The 24,104-nt window shown below is 46.9% G+C and overlaps 1 protein-coding gene and 1 long non-coding RNA gene across 2 annotated transcripts in view; one reads left to right on the top strand and one right to left on the bottom strand.

The window, feature by feature from the left end:
• The window catches only part of LOC102738999 (testis-expressed protein 2), a 254,143-nt gene that overhangs the window by 25,906 nt on the left and 204,133 nt on the right, over window positions 1-24,104 (top strand). The gene's annotated exons all lie outside the window — the stretch shown is intronic.
• On the bottom strand, window positions 4,272-11,977 carry LOC145717311 (uncharacterized). The gene is made up of 2 exons (XR_014140439.1): window positions 11,845-11,977; window positions 4,272-10,362 (listed from the first exon to the last, which is right to left on the bottom strand). It is a non-coding gene; the product is annotated as an uncharacterized LOC145717311 (long non-coding RNA).

Here is a 24,104-nt window from a genome sequence, read left to right as displayed (position 1 = left end):
GACCCTCCCCCCTCTCATGTGCTCTCTCTCATTCTCTCTCTCTCAAATAAATAAATAAAATCTTTAAAAAAAAAAAAAAGATTCTTCAAGACCTTCCTTAAAAAGAATGACAAAGTGGGTGAAGACTTTTAAGAGACTCTCATTTAAGAGACTCACAGAAAACTGACTTTCACTGCCAGAGAGAGTCTGGACCTGCCCCGTGACAGTCCCCAAGCACAGCCACTGTCTTGGGAGCAGCATTATCTGCTGAATGCTCAAGGGATCACTGGATACCCAGCCCATGTTAACTCAATGTGGGGATAACCCATTTGATGAGTCCTTTCTCAAGCCCCAAAGAATTTGTCTTGAAACCATCAAGCTGGTTGGATGAAAGGTTCCAAAGCTAGTTTCAGGGCTTCCTGCTTGTCTCGCAGGGTCACTCCCTCCCTAAGCAATAGCATCACACCAGTGAGAGAGATGGATATGCACCTTACGACAACGGGCAAAAATACGGACAGGGCTGACCCAAGTAACCACTCTGCTTTACAGTGGCAAAAACCTCTCGTTTCCTCTTTAAACACCAACTGGGGCACCTGTATGATCTCCTAAAATAGAAAAACATGGCCAAAAAAAAAAAAAATCACTTTTTCCTTAGCTTGCTATAAAGTACCCATCTCACTGAACATTTACCAACCAACAGTGCCCACCCCCTCTGTGCAGTGCTGTTCAAGGGAGCCCAGAAGGAGCAGCAGGATGTTTCTGGGAGGGGAAACTGCAGCTAATGGATCAACTCTGACAGATCACACAAAATGGCTAAAATTCTTAGGCCACAATCCAGCTAGGACTTAGAAATAGCTAAACCTGAAATTCCTGGAAGACTTCTAGGCTGTGGGCACCACTTTGGTGCCCACATATAATTTAAACATGTTTAAAATTCTATTTTTTGAGATTAACACTTCTGGCATTATAAATTCGTATAGCTGGAAGGACCTCTTGATCACCTGCCCCAGAAAATTCTGGGCCCTGCCCTTCCTACATTTGCTGCCAAAGCAACTCTATCACCTAATTCAGAAACTCAAGATAGGTTTTTTCCTTCCATAAGACTTTCATGCCACAAATCAGACCTCATCAAATAAAATTCGCTTCAGGCTGTTAAGCCTCTGCCAACACCCCTCTTGATCGCAGTCAAACCTTAAGACAAAAGCTAGACTGACCAAACGAGTTTAGTCTCTGGCTGAGAGTATGATCAATAGTCATTTCTGTTGGGAGTTTTAGCCTTAAAAAAATTAATGTTCCTGCTTTACTATTAACCTACCCCAACAGGATCGAATACCACTCATCATATCCCCACAGACATTAGCCTACCCTGAGAAATTAAAACAAAAGCAACTCCTTTCCCATGGGTTTTCTACTACTCTTATTTTCCACTTCGATCTTGCCTCTGAACTTAGCCAGGGCAAGCAGCTCAACTTTCCCTGAGCACAACTCCCTTCAGACTTCTAGGACAGGTACTGCAGTTTCTACTCTTAACTCTTCCGGGGAAGGGGAGGGTCGGGAGGGGGGGCAGTTGAGGCAGATGGGAGACCAAGGAGGAGTCACATCAAATTACTCATAGCTATAGCCTGATACTCGAGAGGTCATTTCCAACAGGCATGTGGATTTGAGGACACCAAGACGGTTCCTGTACAGCTAATGTGAGGAGCAGTTCCATTCTTTTTATCAAAGGAAACAGGAGGTAGGAGATGCTCCAAGAGCAGGGGCTGTGGAGCCAGCCTGCCTAAACCCCAGCTCTGGGCTTATTTCTGGGCCACGGTCACAGGCTCCCTTTACCCTATCCACACCGTCAACCGGCTTTTCCTTATTTGTCATCATTAGGTCCAAATAGCACCCCTCCCCACCAACACACACACACACACTTCCCTCTACCAGCTCTCAGAGGCAAAATATCAGCAAGGTAGTGTTAAAATTTACCACGTGGTCCACTTCTAATAACACTCACCTACAAACGTCTTCACGATCTACTACATCTGCCAGGGGCTTCTTTTAAGATCTGCCTATGGAACAAAATCACTGCCACCTCAGTCTGACAGGCCGTCCTACAATACATACCTGCTCTTGGCGTCACGACTGGAAGGCCTGCTGCCAGCCTTCTGTGGTCAAGGCACACAGAGGAGTCTCTCCTAGGATTTTCTCTGGGGCCAGATGCGCCAATACTACTTTGCTCTATTCCAATCCGACCTACCAGCAGATCACTTATTTACCTGGCAGTGATGTTAAGGTTTCCAGTGCCTGGAGACATTGGCTGCTCACGCCCAGGCATGAGCTGACAGATTCCTGACCCCTTCCCTCCACGCTGTTCTCAAGCAGCTTTTGGTGCTAATTTCCACTTGAGAGTTTCTGGGCACCACTTTGGTGCCCACATTGCGGCTGAGTCACAGACGTCTCTATGTCATTTCGTTCTGCAAATTTCCTGTATACTTTTTTTTTTATACTTTTCTCTTCTATCCCCTTAATATTCAGCTTAAAGCCATCCCAACCAGACTTGCAAGTCTCCCAGAAAACACATCACTCTTGTCTTCAATAAATGCCTCCTCTCTGGTTATCAGAGGACCTGGTCTAGGGACCCAATCCCTTCTTCCAAAACAAAACAAAGGGAAAAAAAAGTTACCTAGGAAACCAGCTAATGACATCCCACATCAGTTTTCTCTCTCAGAATCACAATCACAAAAGTTGTAAAGGAAATTTAACCACCTTCTCTGCCTCAAGTACATCTCCTATTTAGAACTTCAAAGTTCCGGTGAAGACCCAGATGTCTCCTATGATTCCCTCCCACGTGACAGGTGATCTGAGGAGGAAGACTCCTCCCCTCATCTAGAAGTTGGCCTCAAGGGAAGGGCAAGTCTGCCCATCTGCAGGGCTAGGTCTAAACACAACTGCCTCCGTTCTCTCCAACGGGTATTCTCCAAACATCAGGAAGATTCTTCCCCTCCTACTGCTGTCCAGAGCCCTCTTTAGGGCCCACCTAGCATTATTCTTGAGTAGTACCAGGGGCTATTAACAAACACCTGCTGAATACCTCCAAGGGCAGAGCACTCTGGTTTGCTGATGGGAGTGGGGGGGGGCAGGGGAGTGTGAGAGGGAGGAGATACAAATATGACTGGGCACAATCCCTACCTTCTAGATAGAGATGAAGACTACTATGTCCCTGACTGTGGGCTGTATATGGAAGACTCTAACCTTGAGGCCTCAATTTGGAGCCCTGTGCTGCTGATGACATACCCAACGGGAGTGATGCCTCCTGAGGCTGGGACAGGAAGCCCTTGCAACGTGGCCCATATGAAGGTTTCAGGAGGTAAGGCAACCCCAGCCTGGAGGACGGAGAGGTGCAGAGGAGATGGGCTGAGGGCCTGGGCTGTCTTGCTCACCTATATCTCCCCAGCACATAGTAGATGCTCGATGAATATGTTTCAAAAGTGGATGACAGTTTTCAAGAATAGATTTAAGAGCAAGTAAGGAGAACAGCTTTAAATTTATCTAGAAATTCTGAAAAATAGGTGCCAAGGGAACCAGTGAGTTGCAGAGTATGCACAGCCAATGTTTTCTGCCTGAAGTAATGTACATTTCTTTTCACTGCAAATGCAAGCTGGCCCTTACCTAGTCCTTAACCAAGTGCTGTGATTTTTATCTTTAAACCTCTCCTGAATGGTCTCTCTCTCCAATCTTGCTGCCACCAGTCTGGTCCTAACGACCACCTTTTTGCTTGGAAGACAACAGCAACCCCCTCACGGCTCTCCCCACAGTGACTTCATCTATTCACCCCACTGCAGTGAAAGTGGTTTTAAAACTTCCTAATATGGGGGCACCTGGCCGGCTCAGTCAGCAAAGCATGAGACTCTTGATCTCAGGGTCTCGCATTCAAGCCCTACATTGGGCGCAGAGCTTACTTAAAAACAAAGTTAAAAAAAAAAAAAAATCCTAATATGAGCACGCCACATCCTTGCTCAAAACCCTATGAGAGCTTCCTATGGCTCATGGAATAAGATCCATGTTCTGAAAAGTGCTATATGGTCTAGCCCCTCCTGCCTTCTGCCTCAGCTGGGCCCATGCCTCTCTCTTCCTGGTTTATTATATTCCAAGCACCTTTCTGTTCCCAGGAGGAAAGGAACTAGGCCTTTTAGGAACTGAACCACCTGCTCCCTCTTCAGGAAACAGCTCCACCCCCTCACCTCACTCCCATTTGCACTTGTCCTTGGTAGCACTTCTATTTCTTAGGACATATTTTTTAGTAGACCTCTGCTTTTCTCCTTCCTCCAGGAGGGCAAGGACCTTGTCAATTTTGCTCACCGCTGTATACCGCACACTATCTGACCCATTGCACAACCTCCTCAACTGTTTGTTGGGTGATGAATGAATGAAGGAATGAAGGAATGAATGCAAGCATGGTAGAAGACAAGGGGAAACTTAAGATATGCTCTTTAAAATTTGGGTTCATTGAAGGAATCAAACAGTTTTTAGAGTAGAATAATCCAGAAAGGGAAATAAGGGGGAAAGGAGTCCATGGGAATCCATCCTTGGAGCTGTGCAGTGGGTTCAGGCCCATCTTACAAAAGAAGCATGTTCTGTGTCTTTGACCCAGACTTGAAATGCATTCTCCTGCCAAGTTGCAAGGGCGGCCCTCTAGTCTGGATGGGCTTCCTGTCCCAGCCTCAGGAGGCATCATTCTCACTGAGTATATCATCGGAAGAATGGGGCTCCAATCTGAGACCCCAAGGTTATAGTCTTCCATATGCAGTCGGGTCAGGGATGCCTACTTTTCATGAGCAAGTCTATGCGGGCTTGCAAGAAATGTTCATTTAGGATTCTGAATTTCAACTACTAACACCAGTCCTGTAATTAGGCAGCATGCAGTAATTTTTTTTTCCTCTAGGACCATATCTACCATATAATTTTATATTCCAAAGATACATTTATACTGTGACAGAAAATCCACCAACAATGCTTCAAATTGAAACTATCTTGGAACAAGATTAGCAAAATGTCGATAATTATTGAAACAATGATAGATCCATGGGGATCATTATATTATTCTCTACTTTTGTAAATTTAAAAAATGTTTCTAGAATAAGTTTTTTTTTTTTTAAAGGAACTAATGCAATTATATACAAATTTGATCAGTTCTAAAAAAATACTCTAGGATAATTACAAACTCTGATATGGCTGGGTTTCTACTATTTTACTGAACATCCCAAACCAGGCCAAAGAACCAAAGCCAGTGACTCGTTTCATGAAGTTTTCCTCCTGTATGATCCCGAGGTGTGGCTGTTTCCCCAAGAAAGCACCACACCAAATCTCATCGGGCATGAGTTCAGGCGGGTACTGCACTTAGCAACTCTGAGTTGTCACCTTTGATCACCTGGTAATGAGGCCACTGGCCTCTGCCTCCTCTTATGGGTGGGGGGCGGGGGGGAGGCTAAAAATCTACCTTCCATATCAAACACCAAAGCAGACAACTATAGGAAGGAGCTGAGGAACAACGCTTCCGGCTGAACATGGCACCCACAGCAGATGGGGCTGAGGCTCCACGGCAGGTGCTCCCCAGCCACATGTGCTCAGTGGTTAGCGCATCACAGAGCGTCCAACACCAAGCTACCTTAGAATGCATCCAGGAGATGTGCATATTAGCCATCTCCATCTCATCTTCAGCCCTGCGGTTACTTTACACATGGAATGATGGAAAATGCTGACCAAGAACAGAAGCTCATCCACTCCAGGTCAAGATCCCCACTGTGTGAGAATCAGCAAACCCTTACCCCCAGCCCTTCTTGTATGTGCCTGGCACTGCTCTCAAGACTTCCCAGACATCAGCCCCTTCAATCCTAACGGCCACTTGGAGGTGGGAAATTGAGGCACCAGGAGCCTAAGAAATCCCCAAGTCCCCTGAAGAAGTGCCTGGCTCCTGAGCCCGGGCTCTTCATCTCTACATTGCATGGTTCTCCCTGTGACTCGTCTTCCCCCTACCTCCTCAAGCCCTCCCTCCTCTTCTCCTCCCCATGCCATACTTTCTACAGGCTGCTCCTCTGGAAATACTTTCCTGGACACTCCCAGGTGCTAGCTCCCTCCCTTTCTTCCTTCCCAGTGCCCTGTTCTTCCCCTTCAGAGGAAGAAGCCTATCCACTTATCACAATGTAATCTATAGACACAGTGTATACATCTCTTGACTTGTTTATTGTCTGGACTAGATAATGTGCTATGTGCCCGCAGAGACCACATCTGCTTTGCTCCCCATGGATTTCCAACGACAGGCACAATGGTTGGCTCCAGTAGATGCTCAAATCTTTACTGAATGAGTGATAATCATTGTATAGTTAGTCTTTTCAATGGGAAGATTTTTAAATTCTCTACTTCAAACCCCAAATGATAAACATAACCATCTTCAGGAACAGTGTTTAAAAGATAGCAGTAGATGTAAAAAAGAATTTAAAATTGCATAAGAAAACAGGCCAGCTTACACCAGCTGTAAGAAACAAAACTCAGAAATGCCTCTTGTGATTCTGAAAGGTTACTGCAGGAGGGCTCCAAGGGGTGGGTTTAAATCTCAAATCCCCAATAAGCTTATGACTGACGAGGGCTCCGCTCGCCCTGTGCCGTTCTCAACTATTAGGATAAGCCAGGGAGGCACTCAATTTGTTAGGTCCAATAACCTGCCTAGGGAAAAGCCCTTAGAACCAACCCTCCAGGCAAACCCAAAAGGGAAAGGTTACCTGTTCAAAGCCCACCCACGTTTCCCATCCCACCAGCTTCCACACTGAAGGACTGAATTCTGCTCTCAACGGTCCCACTTATACTCACAGTGACCCAGCTTGTGGCTTCAGTTCACCAAAGAAAAACCTTGCCTTTCAAGGACTTAGGTCGCCTGCAACTCCCACAGGGGCTATTCTTTAGGTTGAACAAAGTTCTCCTAATACACAGCAGATGTCCTGAACAAGAACTCAAATTTAAACAGGTGTCAGCACCCGATAGACGTGCGACCTCAAAGCAGGAGGAATCCTACTTTTAAACTGGAAAACTTCCAGGGCCCGTGGCTTGAGAGGATACTAAGACGAGGCGGAGTCCACCTGAAACAACCACAAGCTCACACTAGAGAGCGGCAGAAGCCCTCCTCTTTGCTGTGTGACCTCGGATAAGGTACTTACTGCTCTGAACGTCGGTGTTCTCATCTTACAATAAGGTTGACATTGGTCTCTTCTACCCACAGGGCCATGAGAGTTTGAAAAGCAGACAATGCCTGGCACACAGCAATTCTCCATAAATGACAGTTACTCATATTGTTATCACCTGACTACAAAGCAGGATCACAAACACCCAAGTGAGACTTCGGGAGGCCAGAATGAAGGAACTTCTTTCGACCATTTAATCTCTCAGATCCTTAGTTCATAAACTCACATAATCTCTGATACTGTGTTGGAGGGAGTCAGGGGAGGAGACTGAGAAATCAAGTCCTCATTTTGAAAAGAGAGCCTCGAGACCCAGAGAGACGCATGGGCCCAGGGCCCAAGAACACACACAATAACAAGATAAAGCCCCAGGACTGGGAGCAGGCCTTCTGATGCCCACTCTAGAATTCTCTCTACCTCACCCAGTGCTAGGCAGGGGCTTCTGTACTTTCATGACCTCCTAGGCTCCTTCTGGTTAATGGCATCTCATGACACTTCACCCAAAGCAATTAGACATTAAAAGGAGTTTTGAAAGGGGAAACACAGAATCTTGTATATAACCTTGAGGTGCTTTAAAATCCACATGTAAGACTACTGACATCAGTGTAGGTTTCCAATCTTCTTATAATGATATTTATTTTTAACTTGGGATTTAAAGTTGACAAAGACCTTAATGAATAGGCAGGACAAAGGGAGCTGTCTGTGCGTGGCTCCTTAGCTCCAAAAGTTAATGCTTCTCATGGGGACAAGAGTCAGCCAAAGGACAGAGTTCCAGGGAAACTGGAAAACGTTCCTCCGGCCCACAGATCATGGATTACTGCCTAGGCTCCAAGTGGCAAATCTTATGAGATGTTCTCCAGCTTTATGCCAGAGCCACCCACCAGTTAACCCTAACCCTGTCATTCAGTACCATCAACTGATATCGGGTGCTCACTATGTGCCAGGCACGGGAGCGACTTCATGTAATCCCTGCGACTACCTATAAAGAATGCACTACTGGGGCGCCTGGGTGGCTCAGTCAGTTAAGTGTCTGCCTTTGGCTCAGGTCATGATCTCAGGGTCCTGGGATCGAGCCCCGTGTCAGGCTCCCTGCCCAGTGGGGAGTTTGTTTCCCCCTCTCCTCTGCCCCCACACCCCCCAGCTCATGCCTGCATGGGCTCTCTCTCTCAAATATTTAAAAAAATAAAGAATGCACTGCTATAGTTCATCTAATCTAGGACCCCACTACTAAGACGTACCATTATTTTATGTACCAAAAATGGACATCGCTGCCAACGACAGGCACAATGGTTGGCTCCAGTAGGTGCTCAAATATTTACTGAATGAGTAATAATCACTGTTTAGTCAGTCCTTTCAATGGAAAGATTTTTAAATTCTCTATTTAATATCTTATATATTATATTGTAATATTTAATATCTTATAATAAAGACTATATTTTTCTTCAGAAATGTTAAGATGAGACAAACTGTACTTGTCTTACCATTGCTGGAATGTGAATACTGTCCCATTTTACAAATAAAGAAACTGAGGTACAGAGAGAGAAAAAATAATTTGCCCAAAGTCACAAGCTGCTAAATGGAAGCACTGGGATATGCCCTGGTAGTTCAGATCACCTTTTCACAGCAGTAAACTCTAATTTCCTGGCAGCCACATGAATGACCCAAAAAGGTACCAGGCAGAGAGGCAGTACAGGGTGCTAACTCTTGGTCCACCGTAAGCACGTTAACTGTGGCAATTCTCTGCACAGCTCTGAACCTGACCTTTCCTATGTCCAAAGAAGGCACTGTGCTGGAACTGCCATTCCTCTTCTGGGAGAAGCAACACAGTACAATGGAAGAGGCACGTTTTGGAATCAGAAAGTCCTAGACTGAAATTCTTGCTCCACCATCTAACCAGCTTATCACTCTAGACAAGTAACTTATACTGTTCTGAGCCTCGGTTCCCTCTTCTATAAAATGAGGCTACCATCATCATCTATCTCCCTTAGACGGTTGCTCAAGGACTGGAGAAGATATCTATATCTACATCTACATCTATATCGGTATAGATTATGTCCTGGAGAGAGAGAGAAAGGAGTACAGAGCAGAGTTGAAATTCAACAAATGCTCTCTTTTCTATACTAGCTGCCTTCTGCTTTGGGACAGAATCAAAGAACAAACATTCCCTGTGACCTCAACAATGCCCAAGGGGGACCCTCCGGGGAGAATAAGGATCAGACAGAGGAAAGTAGATGCTGAGGGATGCTCGGGCAAAGAAAATGAGGTGGGAGCACCTAGAGACCAAGGACAGTATCTGTCTAATGAACTTCCAAATTTCTGAATAAATAAATTGGTAGGAGAAAGGGGAAAAAAAGAACAGGAAGTAACACCATGAAAAGGTATCGGTCAATAGATATGAGGATGCAGATAATCTTACACCAAACCTGACACAGAAAACCACTCTTTAAAGTTTCAGTTTGACACCAAAAGTTGAACTACGGTGGGAAGAATTTCCCATTGTTCTGTTTTGTTCTTACATTAAGTAATATTCTGTGCATTTCTCTCCTTTCTTTCCTCAAGGATTTCAGAACATCCTCAGAAGAGAGCTTTTGACTTGGAGGGAAGGCGAATCATATGGCAAGTAGAAACAAACCCTCCACCCGTTTTAGTTTTTTTCCACCACAACCCACAATGCCTTGCAGTTTCTGGCACACTCCTGACTCAATAAAAATTAGTTGAATGAATATTTTTCAACTACATGCAATTTCTTTTAAACGAAAACTCCAAAACATCCTGTATATTTATTCTACCTGAAAGCCTAATCTCTTCTGCTGCTTTTCCAGAAGTATTCTAAAAACATAATCTCTAATGAACAAACAATATGTTTGGTATATGTGATATCTCCAACCCTCTCACAGGAGGGCATTCTACTCTCTTCAAACCTCCAAGCCCCAGAAACTCAGCCCAAGCAAACTCCTGCACTTCCCCTCACTCCCTCCCTCTGTCCCAGCCCCTGGGTTACTTGTTGGTTGTCTCCATTACTACCATCCTCTGACTTGAATCGGGTTGTTAATCTCTTTCCTCTCAGGCACAGCACCTCTTCCTGCAGATAAATGGGCAGGCCAAGCTCAGTTCACCCAGAGCCCTCCACACGCTGACTGGAGGCCTTCACTGACACTCCTGGAGAGGCCTGTGTGAAAGAAACTGTCTGGCAAAAAACCCACTTGGTACCCTCAGGAGGCTTACATGTTTTCCATAAGTTTAGACCAACTACCCATTCTTGGAAGAATCTGAAATACCAAAACAGCTTAAGGGTTAAGAAGAGCTAACAACAATGGCCGTTTCACTCTTCCAATACCTCCTATGAGATAAGCTTCACGGCGTCACCTAGTTCTCAACTGTCAAACCTAGACTCCTCAAATACCCCCTTACCCTGGAGTTCAAGGATCATTTGCCCCTCTGTTTTTCCTTATTGGTTTCCATATAAAAGTCACTCATTGTTTTCCTTCCAGCTTACATCTGGCTCCTGAAAGGACTCCTTTAAATCCTTTGATGAGGATCATCAAAACATGCAGAAGGCTGGTTCCTTTCAATTCTTGTGCAGACCAGCCACGATGGACTTCAAACAGGAATATGGTACCACCCCTGCCTTCAAGGAGCCCACGCTTTCCCTTTAACTCTAAAAAAGTATGTCCTCCCAGTACAGTGTCTGTAAAACGTAGTGACAAAGTACTTCATAGCTTTGGAGAAAGAGCGAGGGTGGAAACAGACTTTGCCCTTACATTTGATGCCCCGTAACCATAACAACCGTTAAGTAACTATCAACCCACTGAGGGGCTAAGTTTTCCAAAAACCGTTTTCGAAAAAGGGGAAAACTCCCCTGCACCAACTCCCGCGTCGGCCGTGCAATTTGGGCAGCGTGCATGGTGCAACTGGAGTCGCTGTGCGTTCCTTCTCGCGGTCCCTGGGTTTCGCTGGCGTGCTAGCCAGCGGACAACAGCCACAGTCTCCACCGTCACACCCGCGCTCCCGGGCAGGGCACCTGGCGTTAGGCCTCAGCCCAATGTCACTTGTTAACCTTCCGATCCCCCGGCTCTCGGCACGCCGCCGCCTCCTGTCTAAGGCACGCAAACCGCCCCACGGCCACCCGCGATTTCCAGGAGTTGGGAGAAAAACAACCCGAGCGCAGTCAGCCCCTGACAGATCCGCGTAAAAGTAACCGCGGTTCTCGACTTGCAAGCATTTCGTGACGTGGACGAGGGGGGCGGCAGGAATCCGGGGCCCCATTCATAAAATTACAAGCTGTTTTCCCTTAGTTTGCGTGTGGACTGCCCTCCCTGGCCCGGGCCGAGCCGGGAGCCCGGAGCCCGAGGACGGCAGGCTGGGGTGGGGGGCGGGGGACGGGCCGGCCGGCGCCTCCGGTCCGGGTCAAGCCCAAACCGCCACACCCGACCCCAAAGGAAAGAGGTGTTCGCCCGGGGGCGTCGCGTGTGGGCGTCCCCGTCAACACCAGGCCGTGACAGCGGGGCGGAGCCCTGAGGGGGCCCCGATCCCCGCCTCACCAACGGCCACCAGCCCCCGACACAGCCGGGACCCAGCGGCGTCGGGCCGCCCCCAGCCCGGGCCTTCTCCGCGGGCGCTCCTTCCACCGCCCGGCCCCGGTCGCGCTCACCCCGGCTCCGCTGGCTCCTTCATTGTACTGCGCCGGCGCCCGTGCTCCGCGGCCGCTAAAGCTCGGGCTTGGGCTCGGGCTCGGTCTCCGGCCGCTGTCCTACCGCCCGCCCGCCCCCGGGCACCGGCCGCCCCGCCCCGCCGGCGGACCCGCCCCGCGCCCGCGGCCACCGCCGCCAACCAGAGGGCGGCAGGGGCGGAGCAGGCCGCGCGCCAGGCCCGGCCAATCCAGCCCCTACCCGCGCGCCGGGGAGCGGCCACGGAAATGGGCGCGCGATTGGTCAGGTCTGTTAAAGGGGCCGCCGCCCAAGGGGCTAGAGAGGGGCGGTGGCAGGGTTACCTGGAAGAGTCCGGATGGGAGGGGTAAGAGCTTCTCTTCTCTCCCAGCCCGGCTGCCGCGCTTTCTTCAGTTCTTTGCACTTACTAATTTCCTCTTCCTGCAGCCTAGCAAACAAGTGGAGACAGAACCTGCCCCGGTCGGAGGGAGAAACTGAGGCTACGAGAACCAGGGGTCCCACGCGGGGCATATTTACTCAAATTTGGATTTTAGAAGGCCCTCATGCCTCCCGTCCAATCCCAGAAATTCACTTAAAAAGGCACATTCTCAGTCTCACCCTGGCGGATTTTAACAATAAGATCTCTAGGTCCCTCCTGAGTCTCTAATTCCCCACTTCTGGAATGGGACTGGGGAAAATACGCATTTTTCGGCATCCCTCCCCCAAGATAATCTAATGTAGGTGGTACAAACAAGATCCACACAGGCTCGGGTGCATGTTTCGAGTCCATCATAGTTTTTGCCAGGGACAGCTCCACACACACATTGATCAGCCTTGTCAGTCAGTGTTAAGACTCTGGGTTGCTGATATCACTTCCTTGGTATTACCATGCATCCTCTTAGCATTCCCAAAGGAAAAGGAACTCTTGTCTCAACAGGAGAGGGCTCCATTCATGGATATCTGGAAATGTGCAACAAGGGCAATTATCAGTCGAGAAATAGCCCCAGACTCTTTCTGGCCACATCTTAAACTACCCTCCTCAGTGGGGGGTTGGGGAGGGGTAGGCCCTGAAACTGCACTGCTGCAAGGGTCCTTGGAAGTTGGCAAGGTGCATCTCAGAGTGCCCACCCCACTCTGTGCCCATTCCAAGCCCTACATAAATATTAGATTAATTAATACCTTATCAATCTGACCTCAAACTAGAGGCCAATAAGATCCAGCAGGAACACTAAGAAGGATCCCTTCTTTTTGAAAAGTGAGGAATTTGGATGCTTTGAAAAATAAATGAATATATAATAACAGAATAATCTAACACTTCCTACCTATTAGGAGGCTACTATGCGCCTTACTATGTCGAGGCCTTTGCACATATTAATTCATTGAAACCTTACAATAATCCTGTGTGGTAGATCGCATTGCTATTTTCCCCATTTTACGGATGCAGAAACTGAAGCCCAGAGAGGATTGCTGATGCGTCCAAGATCACAAGACTAGCTAAAGAAAGAGCCAGCATTCATGACCCTAATGACCAGGATCCTCCTACTCCAGTGCCTGCCAAAATGCCCTTTGTTGCTGCCAGAAACAGGATGGATAACTTCAAAAGGCAAAAAGAAGCAAATATCACTAATCTTCCCCAAAAGACAGTGTGATATAGAAGCACCGCCTTGGAGTTGAAGTTTCATTGCTCTAACTTACATCTGTTTGACTTTGAACAACTTACATAATTAAGTCTCTTTGATCCTTGGATTGCTCATCTATAAAATGGGATAATAACAAATTCTGCCTCCTTGGGCTGGTATGAAAATCCAGTCAAATAAAGAACATATATATGAATCTACATGGACTTTGAACTTGTAAATGAAGAGTCATTTTAGAGTTTGGCATCTGTACTCATTATGGTGACCTGTGACAAAGTTCAGGGATTGTGATGCTAAATTCAGATATCAAGCAAGATTCCTTACTCTATCCCCCAAATAGTTGCTCTAATGTATATCATGTACAAAGTAAAATATATTTTTGTACCTACAATAGAAGTCATAGAAATTCAAGCCCAAGTTATTATATTATTCTGACATCTGCCCCCCCGCCCTTTGTCCCCAGCCATCAACCTGATCTCTCTCACAACCCGGACTGCAGCTTAAGCCTACCTAGGTTCTGGTATACTTGAATTATTCCCCATTATGATGTTTCAAGATAATCCCTATTTTCTCTTGAAACTCTAAACAAACAAAAATGCTCTAAGAGTTTTAATTCAATGTGGTTTGTTTTTTTTTTTAAGATTTTATTTATTCATTTGAGACACACAGAGAGAGAGAGCATGAGCAGAGAGAGAGGGAGAAGGAGAAGCAGGCTCCCCGCTGAGCCAGGAGCCCGATGTGGGACTCGATCCCAGGACTCTGGGATCATGACCTGAGCCGAAGGCAGACGCTTAGCCATCTGAGCCACCCAGGCGCCCCATTAATTCAATGTTTTGATGCTACATTGCACTTTTGAAGGGAGAAATGGTTGCGACGTATACAAAAACAAAAAAGTCGATCCACTTGTATACCTAACAAAGGCTAGGGATCCATTGTGCCGCAAATTGTACTATTAATGAGCAATCACGGAGAGCTCAGTAAGTACCAGGTGGTATACTAAAAACTGGGGACGGAGACAAAGGTAACTATAAAAAAGTGTAAAAAAAAAAAAAAAGGTAGAATTTGGGCACTAGATCTAGTAGAGAAAGATCAACAAGTTGATTGATCATGATAGGCTTCCTCGAATGTAAGCTCAGGAGTTATGGTGCACAGAATAAACACTAATAACCCATGGGGAACAGATGAGGTTTTAGGGGTGGCCAGACAAGGGCTATTCAAAAGAGAAACCAGGAAGGCGATAAAAACCCAAGAAAGAGTGTTGTCACCAAAGCCAAGGGAGAAGGTACTGGAGAAGGAAGAAGTGGTCTATAGCAACATAGCCTCAGAAGGTTCAAGTTGGAGGAGGTCTGAACAGTGAATCTTGGGATTTGGAAATTAGACTGGTTATTGGGTCACTGACCAAAGCAGTGTAGGTAGGCCTAGAAATGCAGAGGACCCCCAGAGCTGGGCTGAAGAGAAGAGCTAAGAAACGAGAATGAAGAGGTTGGGCAGAAGAGGACCCACGGGACAGGGTCCCAGGAGGCCCACAGGGAAAGGGAGCAGTCCTGGGGCAGGAAGAGGGGTCCGCTCTTCCACTGCAGTAAGCTCCATGCAGCTAAGAATGGGTGTGGGTGCAGCTTCATTCATAGGTGGAAGGCAGGAAGTTGAGGAAATTCCTGCCTGCTGGCTTCTATTTTTTTAGCTCTAAAGTGAGAAGCAAAGTCATCTCTTGAGAGTAGGTGGGAGGTGACAACAGGGTTTTGAAGGAAACAGTGAAGAACTGGAAAAGCCTCTGAGAGGAATGAAAGAGGGAGCTGCCAGATTGAGAAGGAGAATTCGGGGCAGCCCCGCGGGCCCGTGCCCTTGAGGCGGCCCTGGGACTGCCGAGGGCTGGGCAGTTCCAGGTGTGGAGAATCCAGAGTCATGAATTTACAGGGTCAGGAACAGGAGGAAAACAAAACAGCTTGGGGACACCTGGGTGGCTCAGTCAGTTAAGTGTCTGCCTTGGGCTCAGGTCATGATCCCGGGGTCCTGGGATCGAGTCCCACATCGGGCTCCCTGCCCAGCGGGGAGCCTGCTTCTCCCTCTGCCTGACGCTCCCCCTGCTTGTGCTCTCTCTCTCCCCCTCCGCCCCGTCAAATAAATAACTAAAATCTTTTTAAAAAAAGAAAACAAAACAGCTCGGATACTGACAACAGGGGGTTTGAAGTGGTGGGTCCTGGGTTCTATGTTGGATGGAGATAGAAGGAAATCCAAAGAGGAGGAGATAGGCAGGGGGAAATACGTGGCGGCAGGAGAGATGAGAAGAACCAGCTTTGCTTTCATTTGGAGTGGGATGGTTGAGGCAAGGTTTTCACAGAAGAATGATTCTGAGTGATGACAAGGTCAGGTGTGGCCACAGAAACACAATGCAATAGTTACACCCCTGCTTTCCCGATAACCTTGATGTCACCCACCATCCTTGCTCCCTTCCAACCACCAGGTCCACTGCCCCACGGCAGCATGGGAAATTCAATCTCCAGCTTGTCCAGAATCACCCTGGAGCACAGTTCTAACTCCAGGGGTGAGAGGGTCAGGAGTGCAGCCCACACGGGTAGCCCCAGCCCTGCATCTCTCGTCCCCACCAGGGTACCTCACCCCTTAAGTAGCAGAAATGGGAGGGCTCAGCTGGCCATTTAACGACATATACATCCACCCAAACATAGGGGAAGGTGGGCTTTTTGGTTTTGGTTTTTAAATCTTGAAAAGGAGATTTATATATTATATATTTATATACTCTGGTATATTTCCCACGAGTCAGTGGGAAATGTTAGCTCCTGACCAGGTTGTTAAATAGAATTGAAATGAAAGTAGACTTGCTAGTCCCGGCCGTTTCCACATATCTATTCTACTCAACACCTCTGCAATTCAGAAGACAAGGATGGTCTGTATTTGAGGGAGTGCTTAGGCAAAGGAAATATTTGGGAAGCTGGTAGGAGTATAGCCATGGAACTGGCCACTGCAGCCGGGGCTGGACGTTCTCAAGTGGTGCTTAAGACGTTCCTGATACAAAGTCCATTTTCCAAAAGAGAACCTTGTACAATCCCCACCAAACTGCCATCTTGGGATATCAGTATATAAACTTTCAAATGTCTTTTAATGTTACAGTGTTCTTTTTAGGGAATCAGCATTAGGCGAGTGGCTTTGGGGGCCATTTGGACCTGGGCTCAGGTTTCGCCTTTGTCATTTCCGAGCCATGTGGCCTTGGAGAAGATATTGAATTTCCTTGAGCCCTTGTTTTCTCATCCGTAAATTGAGATACCCACATCATATACTATTGTAAAGAGTAAATGGGTGCATAAGTGCTTAATATACCATCTTTCTGTAATAGGTGCTCAATTAATGGAAGCTGTTTTTCACTCTAGGGAAAACACACTCTGGCCATGGAAGAACACAATGGAGTGACATGCTTAAGCCTCAAACATAAAGGTGAAAGAAGAGATCACATAGTCGCAGGAAACAAAAAAAAAAGGACTTAATACTTTAAACAACTAGTTTAACTACAGTGACTACCTATCTTGGAGTTTCCAGGAAAGCATCAATATCAAATATTCTGTCTACTGTAAGCTCACATTTGAGGGGAAGTCACCTTGATCTTGGACCAGAAAACAGCATTATAGATATATCCCATTAAGAAGGAGAAACATCAGCCCTCTACTTTCCTTTGCCCTGCCCGTTCCTGGAGAGTGGGAAGCACAGATCTTCTTTAGGATGAGGTTCTTCCTCCCACACCTCGGTGGAGGGCTCAGCTTTGTTTGCACAGGTGAGCTAATTAAGAGCCACCGAGCAGAGGAAGAACCAAAATCCACAGGTGAAGGGCTCCTTCTTCACCCCCTACCCCCAGTTCCCCCTCCAATCCCCCCAGCACCCCTCTCTCCTCCTGGGCCTGTGTGATCCACCACAGCAGGAAATGGTTTGGGGTTTTCTATTATGAAAGTGATAGAAATTCAATTTAGAGTATTAAAAAAAAAAAAAACAGAAACCTAGAAGAAGGAAGAAAAAAAAAACCCTCACTCATTTTCTTACCACTTATTAGAAACTGTCAATATTTTGTTTATATTTCCTTCTGTTCTTTTTAAAAGCATAGTTTGATTTACATAGCTGTTATTTTATACTATATACAATATTGTATTCCCTATTTAAAATTTAACATTGTAATATAATGAGCAGCAGTACAGGATAAGGGAAAGAAGGGCTTGGCTTGGGGTCAGAAGGGTCTGAGTGTTAATCTCAGCTCTGCCCCTTATTATATGACTTTGGGCGTATTACTGGCTTTTTTTTTTTTTTCAGCCTCAGGCTTGCCATCTGTATAACGAAAATGATAGACACATCCATTCTCTGGCACTAGTTTTCTGTGTGGTCCTGGACTGTAGGAGCTAGACTGTGGTCTAGACTGTAAGTTCTGTAAGCACAAAGCTCTTACGTCTGGTCCTCTGCTAAGTCCCTAGGGCCTGGCTCTGGAGGAGTAAAGATGGTCACGAAGGCTTGGTCATTCCCCTCACCCAGAGGTAGAGTCTATTTCTCCACCCGTTGGAATCTTGGGCTAGCCTTGTGTGATAGCCAGCCTCCAAGATGGTCCCAGTGATCCTCACTTCCTGGTCATTTGTGTCCTTTCATGGTCTCCTCCCACTGCAAATCAGGGGTGGTTTATGTGACAAAAAAAGCATGCAGAGGTGATGAAGTCTGCCTTTGAAGCTAGCTTGTAAAGGGCTGCCTTGGTGTTTTGGATCACTCACTCTGGGGAAGCCAGCCACCACGTCACAAGAATATTCACGCAGGGTGTGGGGAGGCCCATCCAGAAGAACAGAGTCCTCTTGCCAAGAGCAAGCCCAAATTTGCCAACTCAGTGAGTGAGCCATCTTGGAAATGGATCCTCCAGTCCCAGTCAAGCCTTCAGATGAGCACAGCTCCAGTTGACATTTTGACTGCAATCTCATGAGATACCCCAAGTTAGAACTGCCCAGCAAAACTGCTCCATATTTCCTAGCTAACCCACAGAAGCTGAGAGAGATAAATATTTATCATCATTTTAAACCACTAAGTTTTAGAATTATTTGTTATGCAGCAGGAGGTAACTAATACACACACTATGACTGGGTTTCACCCAATAGAATGCAGCAGAAGTGGAATTCCGGGACTTCTGAGCCTGGGCATTAAGGGGACTGACGGCTTCCACTTCCCTGGCTCTTGGAAATCAGTCACCATGCTTTGAGAAGCCCAAGCCAGGTGGAGAAGCCATACAGAAGAGAACCGAGGCATGCCAGGTGAAAGACCCAGGTAATCTCCCAGTCAAAGGTCGGCACCGACTGCCGTCTCTACGAGTGAGCCATCTTGAAGGTTCTAGCTGAGTCTCACCCCAAATACCTTGGAGCCTCAGCCATCACCCGGTGGAGCAAAAGAACCACACAGCTGAGGTCAGTTGACCCACAGATGTGTGAGAAATAATAAAATGACTATTGTTTTAAGCCTCTGAGTTTTGGGGTGATGTGTTGTGCAGCAATATTTAACGGGCAGGGCAAAGGAAAGTAGAGGGCTGATGTTTCTCCTTCTTAATGGGATATATCTATAATGCTGTTTTCTGGTCCAAGATCAAGGTGACTGGCCCAGCACTTGGTACATAATTGGCTCTTGAGAAATGCCTGGTGAAAAAATGGATGCCCTTTGTTGGGCTTCAGTCTCCTATAAAATCCCAGAGGTTAGACCATTCCATGCCCTACATTCTGCATGTTTCCATCTGTCTATTGTTCTATGGCTGTTTCCCTGGCTGCCTGCCACGTGGTCACTTTACTATTGTAGGAAGACTCTGGTGTTCATGGCATCTCTGTTCCTCACCCCACACAGTTCCTTCTTCTTTCTTCCTGTGGCGCACACACATTCCAGGCACCTGGCTAAATTTCCTAGAGCAGAGACAAAGTCTCTGCTTCTGAGAACTCTTGTCAGCTTCTGGTTTCTCAGGTTCCCTTGTTTGTCACAGAGGTGCCATAATTTTATTAGTGGTGCCTATGGCCATTTGGGATGGTAGATCTCTATCACTTCCATTAAAAAAAAACAAACAAACAATTAAAAGTGTGGGAGAAGTCAAGTAGTTAGCCTGAGGTCACAAAGCAAACCCAGCTCTCTGGTGGAATTAAACTTGCCTTCCTCCCATTTTCTGATCACCCACCCCACCCTAACCCCTACATCCACCTTGCCACCTGTGTCACTCTGAGCAATCATGGTGTGACCCATTTAAGTGATTATTCAGAAGAGCAATTGGTCCTCCCGGACTATATAAGTCATCCCCAAATCCTTGTCATCATTGTAATTAGCAAGGCCTCTCTCGTGAAGCTATGAAGGTATTTGTCCCAGACTTTCCAAAGTTACCCAGTTTCTGGAGGCTAGAGGGGCCCATGATGCGATTTATCTATCTCGACAGAAAATATTGATTAAAACTTGTGGCCTTCTAGGTGCTCTGAAAGATGCTAGAGATGCATCAGTGAATAAAATGTAGGCCCTGCTTGCAAGGAGCTTGTAGTCTAGTGCTGGAGACTTTCCTCCTCTTCATGCAAGTCAGGACGGTGATGCCACACACCCAGACCCAGCTCATGCAACGTTCTCGCACACTGTGGAGCAGAGCAGAGGAGAAAATCCTCCCCCTTATGCTCCAGGCTTCCCCACTGGCCTGCTTGTCTCCATGGATGCCTCATAGTCATTTCATGTTAAAATTCCTCAAATGCAGCTCTTGGTCCCTTCCACCCCCATCTTAGTCCATGCTCCCCCCCTCCCCCCAACTCGCTTGCTTGAGTAAAGAACAATGAGTTATTCTTGGTTTCATCCTCTTCTGGCCACATCCAGTCCATCCTGGTTTGGACACATCCAAACTTTCCAATGTGTCCGCTTCTCTCCTTCCCCAGAGCCAGCAGCAGCACTCACAGGGACTCTACTTTCATGCTCACTCAGTGCTTCCAGCTTAAATCCATCCTTGCAGACCCCCATGGGCATGCCAGGCCAGACAGCAACGCTGCCTTTCCCCAGTGGGTTCATGCTCCCGCTCTCTGGGACAGTGCTGACTGCTCTCCCTGCCGATGCCCACCACCACCTTCCCCCTCTTAGCTGCTGGCCTCATCTCCTCCGGCCCAGGGGGACAGAAAGCCCACAATCTTCTCCGCAACAGTCTACCTGTGTGGTACCTTCACCCATACTCTCTGTTTCCTGTCCTCGGTCCTCTTGAAGGCTGACCTCGCTGGCTTCCTAGGAGTTTGCTGTTCTAGTCACCCCCCCTTTCTCCGGCATATTCAGGTTCTTCCCCTCTACTAGATCATTCCCGCCAACACACAAACATGCCCTAGCAGCTCTCTTCTGAAAACTCCCTTCTTTCTGGCCCAAGACTCCCTCATGCGGTCCCATGCTCCGCCATCCTTTCCGGCACAACTTCTCCAAAAATTCTCCTCCTCTTGTATCATCCTCTTTAACCTGCTCCTGAGGCTTCTGCCTCCACAGCTCCCCTGAAACACGCTTGTCAAATCCTTGGTATCTGTACTCTGCCAAATCTCAGGTCGTTTCTCTGTCTTCCTTGACCCTGACTCAGTCCTTTCCAAAACGTCTACTGGCTACCTTTCACCTTATCCAAAATTCACTCCCTTAGTCTGGTTTCTCACATCCCCTCCAAGCCAGGCTGCGATGGAGACAGCAATCTTGGCCACCCAGGTCAGGTCACACATTTCTGGTGGTCTGTTTCCTGTCCAGCAGGCAGGGCGTCGATCTGTCCGTTGGTGCTGGGAAATGTAAGAATGGGGTGTTGGCCAGGAGAGGCCCTGGGATGTCTGCTCTGACCACCAAACACTGTCCCCACGGGCCTGTTCTCTTCATCTGGCACACGGGCTGGAAATGGAAATTTTAACACATTGATATGAGGGAGTGTGATAGGATGGCTGGTGTTTCTTTTCTCCACCCCTCTCCATTTCCATTCTGTAGTTCCAATGGTGTTTGGGCAACAGAGAATAGTTTGATGTCAAAAAAATAAAATGCCTGATAAGATTTGGCCCTCATCTGTAAGGATCTGGTCTGTGGGTGGAGCGCCAGGGAGGAAGTGCCCATGACGGGCAGCAGTCTCCAAGGAGGGGACCTGCTTGCCATAGCATTAAAGGACATGACAGTCTGGGGCCTCGCTGGCATCCCTCAAGGCTCCCATGGAGCCGTGATTATATCTCAGTGACCTTTTCAAGAGCTTGGCTATAGAATTTGTGTATCTGCTACAATTCTGGTTAGTGTTTATGCGGATGGAGTGCCCAGGGAACAACTTGAAGCCTCCTTGCCTTTTCTCCCTTTCTAGAGATCTATCAATATCAAATCCCAACTTGTTCAACCTTTTTCATCAATATCTACCTCCTTCTTCTCAAGGCCTCTTCACTTCTACTAGAATCTTCCTTTTCTAAAGGTGAAATTGAGCCCTGTCACCCTGGCGACCGTTTCCTTTGGCCCCGGGTTGTAAATCAGAGTGGTCTAGGTCCAGCTGGTGCTGCTGTGTGTCCCCTCTGTGACACTGACCATTACTAGCATCTCTGCCCCTGGATGGTGAGCTCCAGGAGATCAGGGATCAGATCTTGTCTCTCTCTCCTTCCGCAGGACCAGGCCATCATAAGAAGGGCCCTCTCTGGGACTATTAGGCCAGGGGAAACGTCCATCAGCTCCCCTCACCTTGGCTCTTATAGACACGTGTTCCTCCAGCTAGAGCTTAGAAGGGTCCTGGCTGCCTCCAGCCTTGTCGACCAGAAGGACAGACAGGCAAAGTTCCTGCAGTCAAGATATTTTTAGGCTAGAGGCTGCTGGGATGAGCCCGAGTTTTCATTCTCATTCCATGGTGGTGGGACAGACATCAATTCTTTCTAGGCCTCAGAAGCTTCACCCTGACAAGTCCCATCGAGGGAACAAAGCAGCCCTGTGAGAGAAAAGAGGCGCAAACTCTAAATGCATAGGATGGAGCCGCCAAGGCCTGGGGAAAAGGACAAAAATTCTTCCTCTGTATGACGGGAAGAGAGTAGTGACACCAATGACTTTGTATCCAACATCCACCAAACCTAATAAAAACCAGAGTAGTGCTGTTTGAGAGAGTGAACTCTCTCCCCTTGAAGGATTTTATTTCCTAAATCACATGGAATATATAAGGATAGGTAGAAATTCCTGTTTCCCTGGCCAAGTCAGGGGGAAAAAAAGAGGGAGGGGGCGTGCTAACTTTTGGTTCCCCTTAAGGACTCTCCCCCCCCAGAATATCTAATATTAAATATCAAATATTAAGAAACATATTTATAATTACTCATCTAGTAAAAGCTGAAGCATCTTATATTTACTAAGTGCCTGTTGTATTTTTTTCTTGCCTCTCTTAATGGAGATGTAATTGACATATAACATTATATTATTTTCAGGTGTACAATATACTGATGCGATTTCTGTGTCTGTTGCAAAATGATCACCACAGTAAGAATGATGAACATCCAACACCACACATAGTTACAAAAAGGGTTTTTTCTTGTGATGGGAACTTTTAAGATCTACTCTCTAGGCAACTTTCAAGTATGCAATACAGGATTATTAACTATAGTCACCATGGCGTACATTATATCCCCAGGACTTACTTAATTTTTATTTTTTATTTTTAAAAATTTTCGGACTTATTTGTTTTGTAAGTGGAAGTTTATACCTTCTGACCTCCTTAACCCATTTCACCCACCCCCTAACCCCTGCCTCTAGCAACCACCAATCTGTTCTTTGCATTTATGAGTTCTGTTGTTTTTGTTTCTTTAGATTCCACTGATAAGGACTCTTGAAGACTGAAAAAACAAGACCTAGAGAGGGGTGTTCGCAGTCTTTCCTAACCTCCTTTTCCGGGTCTACCGCCTGGGGACCAGCTGCACTGAGCAAGTTCTGGGTGACGGACCCGCACTGGAAGAGCTGGCCAGGTGAAACCCACATATCCTGGGGCAAGAATGTGGGTGGGTGGATAGAAGGTGCCAGCCCCCAGGAAGAAAAGCCAGGAGGGAGGGATAGGAGTAAAACCATGGAGGGGTTCGAGCAGAGTGACAAAGGGGATAACTAACTCTTTCATTGTGATGCTGGGACCTCTCCTGGGGAGTCTCCAAATGCTCAATGCTCACCCTTGTCCAGAACACACAAAACATTTTGCTTTTTAAATTTAAAATGTTAGGTGAGGTTGCCCCCTAGGAAGGGGATGCTGGACAGTTCCAGAAACTTAAAGCCTGCCCCAAGCTAGGGTTAGGAGGTGGGTGCACAATATTGTCATAGAGCATTGATTATAATTCAGAAGAGGATTCTCAGTCGTTTAGAAGAATGAGGACCAGATCTCAAAGACCCTTTCCAGCTCTATGATCCTGTTAAAAATAAAGAAAAGTTTTAGCAAAACAAAAGTGATTGATATGTTTTGGTTTTAGGGAGACCTTAACTCTTGCTTGATGGGGAGAGAGAGAGAGATGAGCAAACTATTCTGGAAATCTACCCTATTTTCCCTGTCTTTCTCACTGAATTAGGCAGAATAGGAATTATGGGTCTGGCTTCTCTGATAGATTATAAGATTTTTTTATGGGTATATTTTAAACCTTTTATCATAGAAATTTTCA

Source organism: Leptonychotes weddellii, chromosome 15 (assembly GCF_054177405.1).
Source record: "Leptonychotes weddellii isolate Sample4059 chromosome 15, ASM5417740v2, whole genome shotgun sequence".
NCBI classification, from domain to species: domain Eukaryota; kingdom Metazoa; phylum Chordata; class Mammalia; order Carnivora; family Phocidae; genus Leptonychotes; species Leptonychotes weddellii.
Note: the sequence above shows the minus strand (reverse complement) of the source record. Positions and strands in the feature narration are given on the sequence as shown.